This window comes from Bidens hawaiensis, unplaced genomic scaffold, assembly GCF_021521415.1.
Source record: "Bidens hawaiensis isolate Kalapana, Puna unplaced genomic scaffold, B.hawaiensis_p1.1 tig00032538_1, whole genome shotgun sequence".
Classification (NCBI taxonomy): Eukaryota; Viridiplantae; Streptophyta; class Magnoliopsida; order Asterales; family Asteraceae; genus Bidens; species Bidens hawaiensis.
In genome coordinates, this window is record NW_027505257.1 from 1 (window position 1) to 15,696 (window position 15,696).

General features: G+C 38.0%; 1 pseudogene across 1 annotated transcript; it reads right to left on the reverse strand.

The window, feature by feature from the left end:
- Positions 1-7: 7 nt before the first annotated feature.
- On the reverse strand, positions 8-4,930 carry LOC143611921 (succinate--CoA ligase [ADP-forming] subunit beta, mitochondrial-like; annotated as a pseudogene). The gene is made up of 8 exons (XR_013149865.1): positions 4,822-4,930; positions 4,230-4,340; positions 1,654-1,765; positions 1,466-1,530; positions 699-776; positions 541-615; positions 277-429; positions 8-196 (listed from the first exon to the last, which is right to left on the reverse strand). The product of XR_013149865.1 is annotated as a succinate--CoA ligase [ADP-forming] subunit beta, mitochondrial-like (transcript).
- Positions 4,931-15,696: the final 10,766 nt, after the last annotated feature.

Genomic DNA, 15,696 nt, shown 5'->3' on the forward strand with positions numbered 1-15,696 from the left:
ACCATACATCCAATTTCTCCATCCAAACCAATGTAATTTAAATCCGCTTTTGCCGCTGCAACCTCACGAGGATCTTCTTGTGTTGGATCACAAGAGCAAATATCTCTTTTTGACAGAAAGCAGCATTATCATCAAAGTTTAGCTTAGCATCAGCAGCTACCAACTTGTTATCAGAAGTCTCTGCAATTGGATTGATCTGAAGCAATAGGAGGTTTAAACTTAATACCAAATTATTATATCAAAATTTCTGTGTAGAGGTAGGTCATTAATTGTCACCTCCAACTGTGTGCAATCACATTCACGGAAAAGGTTATACAGCTTCTTGACTTGTTCTATTGAAGCGTCTCTGTCGGCTACCTTTGGAGCAAGACCGTCTACAACTTTGGCCGCGTCTTCATCGGTAATTCCTTTAAAAACATCTATTGGCACCTATCAAAAGTCAAATTATTCAAACATAAGCTGACAAGGGTCATCAAACAATTACAATTTACAAGAAACACCAGAAGGAAAAACCGTGTCAAAACTCGAAAGAAAGTGTACTTTAATGATCATGTCAGGGAATTTCTCAGCAAGGTCTTCAATGCTGGTTCCTCCCTCTCGGCAGGCAATGATAAGCTGAACAAATAAGCAACAAATTGTGCGTCAGGGTATGTGTATAATGATAGGATAAGTAAGAAGAAGAAGAAGAAGAAGCTTACTGGACCAGCAGTTGTACGATCAAGAGTGATTGCAAAGTACATTTCATTCACAAGTGACACCTTTTCACACAAGTAAACCTGCATTGAATACAGTGTGCACGTTAGTGTCTAAGATGCTGGATCTGAAAAGTTTGCAAGTTTTAAAAGAGAGTAAAATAGGGAAGGTTATGAAATTGTAAGTTATAACCATCCATTTTTTATAGTGGTCGATTGCTCGATTATACTGGGACAAAGACCATTATAACTGTTTTACTAGAGCATAGCAAACCAAATGATACTACTAAGACAATCATGGCAAAAACTGCAGTTTCACTCCTTAGTAGTTGGTTTAGACGAAGGAAATTGACCTAATAATAGGTTTACAGAACATATTGATAGCTCATAAACAGATTTAAAATACAAACATATTTTTCAAAATTTCATCATGTTATTGATCATCTAGCACTTGGCATAACTCTCATATGTCTTTTTACAGAAATTCCATATTAAAGTTTTATATGAAGTCAATACTATAAAACTCAACGCATATGCCTACTTCTCAAAGAGTGAAAAGTGTCACCACAAGAACGAAATACCAAAGACTCAGCCAAATAGATTTAGCATGACAATTTCTACAAAAAACTTACTTAAAATGCTAAAGTGCTAAACTATGACAAAGCACAATTTTGTAAGAGAGATTCTGCAACAACACAACTATATGTATTTCCTATGTGTTCATAACTAACAAGAATGTTATTACGATGAATAAGAATATAAAAATGTCAAACCTTGCTGACGACTTTGCCTTGGGGGCCTGTTTGTTTAGTGACAAGAGTCTGCCCAAGCATCTTTCCTACACGAACAACGAATTAAAAGGCAAAAGGATTAGTAATTCATCCATCGGTGATATAAAAGAAACAACTTTTCCTCTTTCACTAGTCAAATTAGTGAAGATGAGAAGAAAATGATATCATACCAGCAATCTCTTCTACTTTATCAATTGTGACAATGTGAACACCACCTTGAAGACCACTTGTGAACTTCCCTAGCCCTCGTCCACCAGCAAGGATTTGGCTCTTAACCACCAACTGAATCAAAAACAAAACAGATATGAACCCACAAACATGTGTGCTACCTAGGGGTGGCAATCTTGACCCAAACCATTTCAAATGGGTCAATATGGGTTGTTTTAAAAATTAAATGGGTTGATTTGGGTCAAGGATTTTAACTAAATGGGTCAAAATGGGTCATTTGAAATTTCATCTTGTAATTTTTGGGTCAAATTGGGTCACCATATTCAAATAAATGGGTCGATGTGGGTTAGTGTCCTAAGGAAATGTGGCAGGTTTTGGATCGGAACGGGTTTCTGCACGAGATAGGTTTCGGCACGAAACGAGTTTGAGATTGGAACGGGTTCGGTTCAGGTTTCAAGCCAACACGAGTTTTCACACGGGACGGGTTGGGTTTTGGTTTCTTTTTGGTCGATTCCGGACTCGTTTTTGGTTTTTTTTTGTTTCGTTTGTGTCCATTTTTTTAGTTTCGTTTTTGTTCGGTTTCAGTTTTTTAGTTTCGTTTTTATCGATTTTTTGATTTCGATTGATTTGGTTCGGTTTTGGCTTTTTGTTTCATTTCCGTCAACTTTTCGGTTTCGGTTTGATTTCTTAGTTTTTTTTTTTAATGGAACGAGGACAACGGAGGAAACATTTTAGTTTTTTTACTTTTTTTGTTTTTGATTTATAATTTGAGTCATGATTTTTTTATTATTATTTTTGAATATTTTTTTGAGGGGTTTTTGTTCTTAATAGGAATCAATCAATCAATCATGCCCAGTAAAATCCCACCGACAGCAAAGCTATAAGTAGGGTCTGGGGAGGGTGGGATGTAGGCACACCGTACCTCTATCCAAAGGAATAAAGAGGTGGCTTCCAAAGAGACCCTCGGCTCTAAGTACATGTGTATGAAGCAAAATAAAGGAAATCAAAGTTTAACAGTTATATAAAAACTACTACTATTTATAATAATATTAATAATAAGATCACAGTTTAACAGCTATATAAAAGCTAATAATAATAATAATAATATATGTAAGGGAAATACCATTATGGTATGTGACCTAAATAAGTTAAGTCTAAGCCCTAAGGTATTCAATTCTCTCTAAAAATCCTTAACTTTAATTCTACTTCTCCACGAATTCCTATCCTCAACCATGTCCTCGGAGAGGTTTAGGTCTATCAAATCATGCCTAATCCTCTCATCCCAAGTCAATTTCGGTCGTCCTATACCCCTCCTCCCCTCTATAGTAATGTTTTCTACGGATCTAACAGGATTCGTCGTCTGTCTTCTCTTTACATGTCCAAACCATCTCAATCTCCCCTCTCTTATCTTGTCTGCTATGTTCGCCACCCCTAATCTCTCGCGAAACACAACGTTTCTTATTCGGTCTAGCCTTGTGTGCCCACACATCCAACGTAGCATTCTCATTTCTGCTACCTCCATCTTCCGCACTTGTGCCTTCTTGATGGCCCAACAATCTGTTCCATATAGCATTGCAGGTCTAACTGCCACCCTATAGAATTTTCCCTTTAGTTTAGTCGGGAAACTCTTGTCGCACAATATACCTGTGGCTGCTTTCCATCTACACCATCCTACCTGAACTCGGTGGGTCACATCACTGTCTAATTCCCCATCGCTCTGTACAAATGATCCTAAATACTTGAACTTCGTTACCTGCGGGACCACCTGCCCTTCAATTGTGATCTGTGCGTCTTCATTGTCGTTTATCCCACCAAAATCACAGTGGAGGTACTCCGTCTTAGATCGGCTAATCTTTAAACCTTTTGTCTCTAAGGTTGTTCGCCACTCCTCAAGCCTCATGTTTAGATCTTGTTTTTTCTCAGCAAGTAACACAATATCGTCTGCGAACATCATGCACCACGGGAGAGTCCCCTGAATCGACTTTGACAACTCATCCAAGACTACTGCAAAAAGAAACGGGCTCAACGCTGACCCCTGGTGAAGACCTACCTCTACAGGAAAGAAATCAGTATCCCCCACTGGCGCACGGACACTTGTTTCACTCCTGGTATACATATCCATAATTATCTCTGTGTATTTCCTGGGCACTCTTCTACCCTCCAAGCACTCCCAGAGCACCTGTCGTGGCACACTGTCGTAGGCCTTTTCTAGTTCAATAAACACCATATGTAGATCACGCTTCTTCTCCCTATACTTTTCCATTAATCTTCTTAATAGGAAACCCCTTAGAAAAAAATTCAAAAAAAATAATAAAAAAAATCATAACTCAAAATATAAATAAAAAAAATCTAAAAATACTAAAATGTTTCTGCCGCTATTCTCATTAAAAAAAAACCCGTTCTAACTCGTTCCGACCCTAACCTATTATGACCCAAACCAAAACAACCTATTTTTAGTTGACCCGTTCTGACCCAAACCCATTTCAACCCAAACCCAATTTGACCCATGACTCGTTCGACCCAACCCATTTGCCACCTCTAGTGCTACCAGACAAAAGGTAAAATAGACAAATATTACCTCCTTTTCATTGGGAAATGTGGTCTGTATGGCTTTTCTTACTTCCTCAACAGAAGAAACAGCAACACCTTTCGGAACATTAATTCCGTATTTGCTCGTCAATTCAGCTCCCTGATTTCACAACTTCATGAGTAAACGATAAAGAAATATATCACAGAATATATATAAAATATCACATAAGAATTTATCCATCATATGAAAAAGAGACAAATATTATGTAGTCAATGTGTCTTAACACATGATAAAAGAGCATAAAGGAGGGATCTTTCAAGCTGATGCAATCTATCAAGATCAAGAAAACATGATTTCTTTGGGCGTCATAGTATTCGGGATAAAATAACATTTTTTTTTTCTACAGATGAGTCCCAAACATCAAAGAAAAGAATGAGATGGCAATGTTAAAATCAGTCATTGATCATCAAGTTACAGCATTTCAGTTTATGTTGCATACTGAGAAAGGGTTGCTTGAGCATCAAGTAACCATACACAACAAAACAATGAATATGCTGCAATTTAACCAAAAACACTACAAAATAAAAGTCAAGATTCAGCAAAATCATTCAAGTTGTATGCTGTAGGGTTGGATTAGAACCTGATACTCATGGATGTTGAGACGGCGGAGTTGCTGCTGCTGCCAGTTTCCGGCAACCTTGATGGATTTACTTGCGAGCTTGTTCAATAATCCTCTCACCATTTTTATCTTTTTTAAACCTAAGAAATTAAAGTTGAACAACACAACAGATCGACTAAAGAATCACAAGTATAATAATAATAATAATAATAATAATAATAATAATAATAATAAGAGAAATCAAGAAAGAAACCTGGTATCGAGAGAGACCGAATCACAGAAAGAAAGAAACAATTGGAATTGGTGAACCTTCTCTTTCCTTTCTTGCACTTTTTTTATATTTTTCGAAGACTTTTCATTTTGCATTTTCTTCAAACAAAATATATTTTTCACATAAATAACTATAATTTTACATAAATAAATATAAAAAAACTATTTTTTAGGGAAACTAAAATCAATTCGTAATGTATATTAGGTTTTGGCTAAATAAAGTTAAATGACACTACTCACGCACCATAGATGCTGAATACAATGTTGGATGCACCTTGTTCAGGTGTGAGTCCATCACGCCGCATATCATCCTCTATTTGGTTTAGCTATAGAGAGAGAAGCATTTGTGGGTTCAATGCGAAAATTGTTTAAATTACATGAAAAAAAGTTTATATAGGTCGTATGAGGTGATGTTTGTCAAATTATATGACCATATGATATGATAGACTGACATATAATAGAAGGGACCTGTGCAACTATTTCTTGCCATATCATATAACATGTAAGATGTGACAGGCACGCTGGTGTACAAATCTAAATGTGATGTTTTTATTTGTAATAGAAACTTCATATAAATTAAATATATCTATCCATGATATAGTGAAAATCGCGTAATATGTTTGAACATGTGATTGACAAGCATGATGTAAGTTACAAAAAGTGCAAACTAGCATATATAACCAACACATGTATCACATTAAAAACAAGTATACAAGTGTATGTGCAGTTTGCGAGTCTTTACTTAAACTAGTTTTTGTAATAAGTAATTATATTGCAATACATCTCATTCACCTGTATAAACTAGCAATATAAGTAAATCTTAAACAAAGAAAATTAAAATTAAAAGTTTTCGCTAATCTAGTACTATAAGGTAAATTTTAACCCATAAAATAGTAAAGACAAAATTAAAACCAAATAAAATGATTCCCATCAAGCATAAGGATTTAAATATCTAGTCACTTTAGCTATATTATAATTCATTTATTTAGTTTAATCTTTCAAAATTTTCCATTAACTGAAGTCCATTCTGTTGCATTGATATTGTTGCAGGCTTGCTCTATGAAGCAAACTGTCTACACAAACAGGCTCTAATTTAGGAAACTGGGTATAATGTTTGGGCCGTGGGCCAAATCTGTATAAATGAAGTGTTAATGAGCCTGTTTATTATAGAGGAGGCCTAATGAGCCTAATATAGACTAAAGGGCTCAGCTGACTGGCTGCTTATGGAGTTATGGGGTGCTTGGGATAATGGGATTCTTTATTTAACCTCCTTATAACTTATGTAAGTCATAAGTTATAAGCTATCAAGTTGTAACTTATGACTTATTCACTCACAACCTTTAACTCTCCCAAACACCTTATAACTTATAAGTCATAAGGAGATAAAATAAGCAATCCCAAACATCCACTGAGAGAGTTTGAGCTGTAGGTGTACTAAAGAAACCAAACCTATCAAACCATTTGGACAGACAATTTTATGTAGCTTGTAGGCAGTAAATCCCTCGGGCTATTTGTCCAACCGGTTACAGGGCAAGTCCACGTGTATGATCTAACGGTTGTGAGATCGGTAGGTGCTAAGACCGTCATCGGTGCAAGGTGTTAAATGCTTTCACAAACGTGCTCAGTTTTTCATATAAGATTTTTACAAATATACCTAAAATATATGTTTCCTTTCTAATCCTACTAGCATTCTTATCAATACTTGCATTTTCACATTTTCACTACCTTTTATATTTATATTTTGGAAATCAAATTCTTTTATCATTTCTGTTACTTTATTTTCGTGTTATTTAAGTCGAAAAGTATAAAATTAAACGTTAAAGTTTTAATCAAAACCCGTTTGTGGATTTCCTATTTGCTGAAATCATGAAATTGAAACTATCCACTGTTTTTGCTTTGGTGGTGTAATTAAAATATGCTTTATTTTTTCTTTAAGATCATTAGGTCGTTTGCTTTTGGACATAGAACTTAAACCAATAAGCCAAAAATTTGAAACTATCACGACTAATGTTGTATATCTTGAAATTGTAATAATCCGTTATTTCTGCTGGATCATTTGCTTGAAAATCTTAGGAATCATATAAGAGAGAGAGATCATAGTTTACATTTTATGTTGTTTAATTACAAGGGTATTTTGATTATTTATTAATAAAAAAATTAACAGACCAATTAACGCATTAGTTATCTTAAATAAGTGGCAATAAATTGGAAACCACGATGTCAAAATAAGATGTCAAAATAACGAAAATGAGATTTTGGGTTGAAATGACAAAATTGACCAAACTATATGGACAGAAAAAAACACTTAACTTTGAATTTTATTAAATTATCATATTAAAACCATACGACCAGATATTGAAGAAAAATTATTTAATTATTATTTTCCTTTTTCATTATGGGATTATCTTTCATCCACTACCTATATATTTATGTATCATTCTCTCATTGCTCTACTAGAAACTCTACAGGAAACCAGAGCCGGCTTAATGAATGCGGAGGCCTAAATCGAAACAAGATTTTGTGGCATTTTCATGACAATTGTTAAGAAAAAAGAATTTGATTATTACAAGTTTTGAACTCATAACATATACTTCATTAACAACCAGGCCTACCACCACACCAATACATCACTTTGAGTTTATTTTACCCATTATAATTATAATATATTAATATATAATGTTTTTTTCTAGACTTAGGGGCCAAACTAAGTGTGAGCCTAAAGCCCTAACTTGTTTTTACTGTCCTACGAGTCACCCCTGCTAGAAACTAGAAACTGATTCTATATCGAACATGACCCGCTATGTATATTCATAAAACATGAAGAAACATCTACCTATATATTATTATATTAAAGCAACAGAATTTTTTCACATGTCATTCAATTAGACCCTCCACATAGGCTCCAAGTGTAGAATTTTCTATTTTTACAATTTTTTCTTCATGAATGATAAAAAGAAAACTATGTTGTTGGTGGGAATTGAACTCACCATTTTGCTTTTAAATGTTTATGACTTACCAACTTAACTAGGATGAATTGATGTTAGTATTCTCTTTTTCTTAATTGGTATAGATTCATAACCTTCCATTTTATTACTTTTAAAAAGCAAATACTAATTATTTTACTAATATATATATGTTTAGAAAATTGTTTATATTTTTATTAAATTTAACTTTTTTATTTTACTTTTTAATTACCCGTGTATCACACGAGCTCTATCCTAGTATATTAAATGTAAAGGATATATCATTTCAAACTTTGAACTTCACAACGCTACCAAAAAAATGTGTGGAATGTGAAGCCGATGATTGCGCAAAACCAGATTCCGTGGGGCTAACATGATTAACATCTACATGTCCCCCAGGATACTGAAGAAACACTAACCGGACCCCGGGCAGATTACTGGTAACCTGGGGGTTAGATAGATGTTTCCCACGAGGGGTTAGACCCAGAGAAGATGGTTCTTCTGATAACCTGCAAAACAGACACCGTGAGCTTGTCACTGAGAAGGGGGGGTTCCTCCTTGTGACCACCCTCCGGCGTGAGAATCAGACTAGATTGCTCTTTAAATATAAGTGTATATTAAGAGATTGCTAGAGCAGATATCAGGTATAATATGATGATACAAGATAAGATGAGATGGTCATACCATTTGGTGGCCACTGTTGGTGGAACAGGAATACTGTTGGTGGAACAGGAATACTGTTGCAGCCGGCCACACCTCCTTGGAAACCTACCTTCGGCTATAAATACCACAAATGGTATGACCATCTCATCTTATCTTGTATCATCATATGATACCTGATATCTGCTCTAGCAATCTCTTAATATACACTTATATTTAAAGAGCAATCTAGTCTGATTCTCACGCAGGAGGGTGGTCACAAGGAGGAACCCCCCCCCCCCCTTCTCAGTGACAAGCTCACGGTGTCTGTTTTGCAGGTTATCAGAAGAACCATCTTCTCTGGGTCTAACCCCACGTGGGAAACATCTATCTAACCCCCAGGTTACCAGTAATCTGCCCGGGGTCCGGTTAGTGTTTCTTCAGATACCTATCAGTATCACCTACTACTTACTACGCAAACTAAATGCCTATAAATGTCACATGTTCTTTCTACGTTTTAAATTAGAAAATAAATATCAAATTCAACCATGAATATATTTATAAAGTTATGGAAACAGATTTCTAAGATGACTTTATTTTTTTTGTAAAATATTGAGCCTTCTACTTATCTTTCTTATATATATGCCCTGTAAAAAAGGTGTGACACTGACGTTTATGAGTGAACTAAATATTGAGAGATGTGGATCGAAAACGATTGGAAATATGATTACGAGGCTGTGGCAAATATCTATCACACAATCATTATTATTACATGACAGAGAAAATTGTTGTTATTTTCACATTTACATATGAGTGTGTCATGCCGGACCATAAGGTTTTATAGAATTGACTCGATTCATATTTGATTGATTAATTTAAGGTTGTGTTAAACTTACACGTACTTCACCCTTATTTTTACTTATTGCGTCCTCCCATTCAACATTTAACTTGTCACATGTGTAATATTATTCATTACGAGACTAAAAGACATAAAACCCTTCATAATTTAATGATTTAGGGTATGATGAATATATAAGACAGTGAGATCCGTTTCGTCAACACTTTCAACTTGTAATAATTTTATGTTTTAACACTAGTTTGACTAATACCTATCAGCTAAATTAGTTACACAAAAATCTAATGATAATTAGGTTACTTTAATTGGTTTACTTAAGTAATCAAACTAAGAAATTATGGATCGATTTTGATTGTTTATTGGCTCAAATAGAACCAAAAATTAAGGGTTTTTTTTTATTTTCTTATTTTTTTAACGTTCCGTTTTGGTTTTCAGTTTGATTTTGATTTTATTATTTGAACTTGAAATTTTTTGTGCTGAGTTTTCATTTTTTCGTTTTTTTTAATGCCAAAGTAATCGTCTACATCCCCTAAATAGAGCAAATTCTGCCCTTATCTCATATTATTCATATATACTCTACAAATAGTTTGTTACAAATAATGTTATTATTCACGCTTTGTAAGGAGGGATGGGGGCGTTCATGGGAAGGGTAACCTGAGTGGCTGCACCATTGCCAGATTTGTGGGTACCCCATCAAAAATGCCGCTGTGTGTGTGCTATACCCGTTGAAAGAAGATGAGAGAGAGAGAGTGCTTGTATGAAGACGACGCATGGGGGCGGGTTCATGGGCAGAGTTGGGCCGGTATTTACAAGTTTTGGCAAGTTCAAATGAAGTGGGTGACTTGTTGGCTGTTGTTTGGATTTTTGTCGTGTTCCTGCCCCCATCCACCTGTAAATAGGTTTGCTATGAATTATATTACACCGAGTATGCTTTGTTTGTTTATTCGTTATGCAACCAACCTGACCCTGCTATGAATTATATTTTACCAAGTATGTTTTATTTGTTTATTAATTATGCAACCAACTGACCGTGTTGACATATGAACAAGTTGTTTTGGGTTAAACATCATATGTTAGGCATATATTGGCCACTTCTCGAATCCAAAGACTTAAAACGGCTCAACAACTAATTACTTGATTTTAAAAAATATATATGTGTAAGTACTTTTTTTATATTTAATATATATTGTTTATCTCATTAATGGCTATTGAATATGTCTAGTAATATAATTAACTTAATAATATTAGGATTATTAACTAATACTTTTTGTACATCAGTAGTGTGAATGTTTGACATAACGTACTGCCTTAGAAAACATGGTCATATGGTTTTTTATTTATTAATGCATGGACAATTCCAATGTTCTCATTGTGTCAAGGCGGGGAATACTGACAAGGCCACTTTTAAACTACAATCTTTATTCTTCTGAATAAAAAACTGCATTAGATTATTGTGGATGTTTAATTTAATTGCAAGTATGTGTGTACATGTGACATAATACAGATGAACTTAACAATGATTTTAAAATAGTATGTTATAGGATAGTGTAATTTTATGTCACACTTAAATTCTATTTGTATACTGGTTATCTGGTTCATACCTTCTTGAATTGAGTCGAGTGAGACGATTATGCCAACTAAAAGTTTTCATGTATACGATAGTTTGTTATGAATATCTCATCTAACCTTTTTCTCCTCTCACTTATAAAGTTCTTGAATAGTTCTTGACTACTATAGAGGGAGGGTAGCAAAGCAACCCACGGATCCTTTATCCGACCCGCAGATCGTCAAAGACATCCGCCACCTACGGATCCATCAACCAACCCGCGGATCGCCAAAAGACATCCGCGCAAGGAACAAGTGGATTGGTAAAGCCATCCACAATCCAAGACACTTCGTGGAACTCCCTCATAACCCGCGGACGGTCACGCGAGCATCCGCGGGAGGAATCCACAAATAACTCAAGGGACTCATCATACATATGATCCCCACGTGATATGGAAGAGCAGTTGTAACAAACTACTTCTAGAATATTCCCTCAAAACCTCCTGATAGCAACATCGGCCAATGGAAAGAAGACACCTGTACACGTAATGGCCATCCCACGACGTGCACAGATAATGGCTACACCATAAACGGGTCCAGGCTGTCACATCAAATAAAGGCCCGACACGTGTCCATTCAGGCAGAGAAGGAATAACCTGATGGTGACAACTCCACCAATCACCTTCCCTCCACCTTCAGTTATAAATACGAAGATCATCTCTTCGAGGTATTCATTCACACTCTCACGCCTTACGCAATATACCGGTACTCGTATTATTTTCGATTAAGATATAGTACTGATTCTCACGCCGGAGGGTGGTTACGGAAAGACCCCTCACTCTGTCCTTCCCGTAACGAGACTCAACGGTGTTCTGTTTTGCAGGTATTAGCTGGGATCTGTTCTCATAGCACTTCAGTATACCCACATCTGGGGAAATACCCGATCAGACTATCCAGTTCGGTCTGGTGTTTCTTCATTGGCGCCATCCGGTTTTAGCTAGATACACGGTTTTTTGCGGTTTTTTCGATTCACTGTGATCTGAAGATGAGTCAGAACCAACAGCCATCTGCTGCTCCAGCAAGACCCCGTCATACTGAAATTCTGGACAAATCAGTCCATGTAGGACAGGTGTCGGAGGAACCTCGCCGGGGCACCAGAACTCCCGTCTTCGAAAACAGGACCGGAGAAGTTCCAAGGTTTGAAGACTTTGCACCCCGCAGGAACACCAAAACCCCGGTCCGGGAAGACCAGGCCGGAAAGTTCCCAAGGCACAAAGTCACTGAGATCCATCGGACCACTCAAACTCCGGCTCTGGAAGACGAAGCCGGAGAATTTCCCTGATACGAAGGGGATGAAACGAGAACTTACAGACCAGATCTGGTAAAAGCATTCTCACCCCAAAAGAGTGGTACCAAGAAGAGAAACATCGACTAAAAGAGGAGTATGAGCGAAGAGTGCGGCGAGATCAAGTCCAAGCCAGAACGTTGACGTACGACTCGCCATCTCCGTCTCTGCCACCAGTACTCCGACGCACGCAAGATCTAGAATTGGAAGACAACTCTCGATCAGCTGGTCGGTCACTTGCAAAGAGCCGCGAAAGAAGTTATCACACTCAGCGTACCCTGTCCCATAGAACTCCACGGGATACTCGACAGAAAGAAACGTTTCAAGAGGAAGATTACGCGAGTGATGGTAGCTGGGACTATGGTAGGGAAACCTCCAGCCATCCCAAGCCGTTAGTCAAACATGCTGAATACTTCAGTGATGCGGAAGAAGACTTCACCAAGCCATACCGTCCCACTGCGTTGGCGGAAAAGTCGAAGTTCATCTCGCGAATAGCAACCGCTCCTTTCCCAACTAATATCAAGATCCCGAGTAATTTGGGAAAATACAATGGGATGACTGATCCGAGTAATCATCTGCTGAACTTCACAGCAGTTGGCGGAGTGAGCGGATGGACGTTGCCCTATTGGTGTCACATGTTCGCATTGACACTAATAGGAGCAGCCAGAGAGTGGTTTGAGAAGTTACCGGACGGTTAAATCAAGAGCTGGGACGACCTAGTAGCAAAGTTTTCACAGCATTTCAGTCAACAGCGTAAACACACTCGGGACCCGTCAGAGATCCTGAGTGTTGTCCGCCGAGACAATGAATCACTGGAAAGCTTTATTACCAGATTCAACAATGAAAGCTTAAACATTGGTGGAATCAGTGAGGACATGTTAAGAGGAGCGTTCCGAGTAAACGCAAAGAGCCCAGAAATGGTCAGATGTTTGAAAGGCCGGGATGGCATGCCACAGACTTGGGACGGTCATGTACGCGGCCAGGGTCTTTGCAGCAACAGAAAAATTGTTAGGGCGAGAGGCGCCTAAACAGCAAACAAGAACCGAGCCACGGAAAGCTCAGTCGAAAGAGAAGGGTTCAATATGGTCAAGGATTAAGCCCCCGGAAAGCTTATCCAAGCAGTTTGATGCCAGGTCACTGATCGGGCAAAAACAAAACGATAGAACTAGGGGCAAGTCCGACCGGCAACATTAGACCCCTTTGAAAAAGACCCCGTTCGAAATCTTAACAACAGAAAACATCGAATTCAGGAAGCCCCAACCGTTGATCAAGCGGGTGAACCTGAATCCGAACAAGCATTGCATTTTCCATGAAGATATCGGACATGACACAAACGAGTGCATAAGCTTGAAAAATGAGATCGAAGTCCACCATCAAATCTGGAAAACTGGACCATCTGCTCAAAAACGTGCAACAAGGTCCACGGAAGAACGTAACTCCCGCAGACAAGGGCCCCCCCGCGAAAGTAGATTAAGGATTTTAATGTACACATGATCCAAGGGGGACCCGCTCGGAAGTTTAAGCGGATGGAGGCAAACGAAGATGAGTGGAAAAGTGAGCCCGTAGTTTTTCCAAGAGTAAAAGGAGGCCCATGCATGAAACAACCTATAATCATCACAGCCTTGTTCGATCACTATCGGTTTCAATATGTCTTCTTCGATACTGGGAGTACGTCCGACATAATGTACGAACAGTGTTTCGAACAGTTAGATGGGGAAGATAAGGCCAAGTTGAAGCCCGTGCACGCCCTAGTCTCCGAGTTTAGATACGAGGTTATGAACCCCAAGGGGGTCATAACATTCCCAGTCACGCTGAGTGACGGAATCCACACAAGGACCGAGGATGTTGAGTTCCTCGTCCTACCCGCGAGATCCAAACACGACATAATCTTAGGACGGGAAGCAATTGGAGACTTCAACGCCAACCCCTCCACAGCACACGGTGCAGTGGGTGTTCCCACACGAACAGGGGTAGCAATCATCCGAGTCAACAAACATTGCTACGCAACAGAAGGATCGAAGCCTGCGAAGGTACCCAAGAAGGCACTGCGGACAGAGCCTGAAAAATGTGTTGTCAATCCGGAATACCTGGAACAAACCGTCACAATCGGGGCAAATATCTCAGAAACAGTGCGCGTCTTTCTAAAACAGTTGCTGATCAAAAACACAGATATCTTTGCCTGGAAGCCTTCAGATATGACAGGCGTCCCACGAGATATTTCAGAATATCGGCTATGGGTCAACCCGGCGTATACACCGATTGTTCAGAAAAAGAGGAAGATGGATCCCGAACAAACAAAAGCCATGAACGAGCAAGTGTAGGATCTGTTGCACGCAGGAATTATTCGCGAGATTCAGTACCAAACTTGGATCGTGAACCCGGTGATGGTCCCTAAAAGCAACGGTTCATGGCGGATGTGCATCGACTTTAAGGACCTAAACAAGGCCTGCCTCAAAGATTGTTACCCGCTTCCAGAGATTGACCTTAAAGTAGACGTAGTGGCACCCTTCAAACTCAAGTGTTTTCTAGATGCTTACAAGGGTTACCACCAGATACGTATGGCGGCCCGCGATGAAGATAAAATCGCTTTCCGAACATACCAGGGCACATTCTGCTACAAGATGATGCCATTCGGTCTAAAAAACGCGGGAGCCACGTATCATCGTTTGATGGAGGTGTACATGGATGATCTGGTCATCAAGAGTGTGAAGGAAGATCAAATGCTTCGGGACATCGAAGACGTTTTCTCCACACTCAGGAAAATGAACATGAAACTTAACCCTTCGAAATGCTCTTTTGGCATGGAAGAAGGAAAGTTTCTGGGAGTAATTGTCGCCGGGAAGGTATTCAAAGCAAACTCGGAGAAGGTACGGGCCATCGCCCGGATTCAAAGCAAACGTATAATAAGATACAAGGAATCAATCTTTTTTATGTGATCAAGGTTAACTAGTAATGTAACTGAAGTAGACATCGACAATAAACATTATCTTCATGTTACTTTGTTTGTATGTAATATATTTACTAAATGCATAAGTTATTTTGCTTAACTTTACCAAATAAGTTTGTTTATATCTTTAATGGTCTATCAAACACGTGCATTAACCTAATCACCTATTGGTTCAGGTGTTTAACAGAAGCTATAGAATGCATAAGTTATAAAATGTTTGCAATTTCCTTATGTTGAGATAGTTGAGAATTCCAATAGTTTGGAGACTTTATTTGGGAAAGATCTTGATGTAATAGACGCATACATTTTTGTATTGACTAATTCAACGATT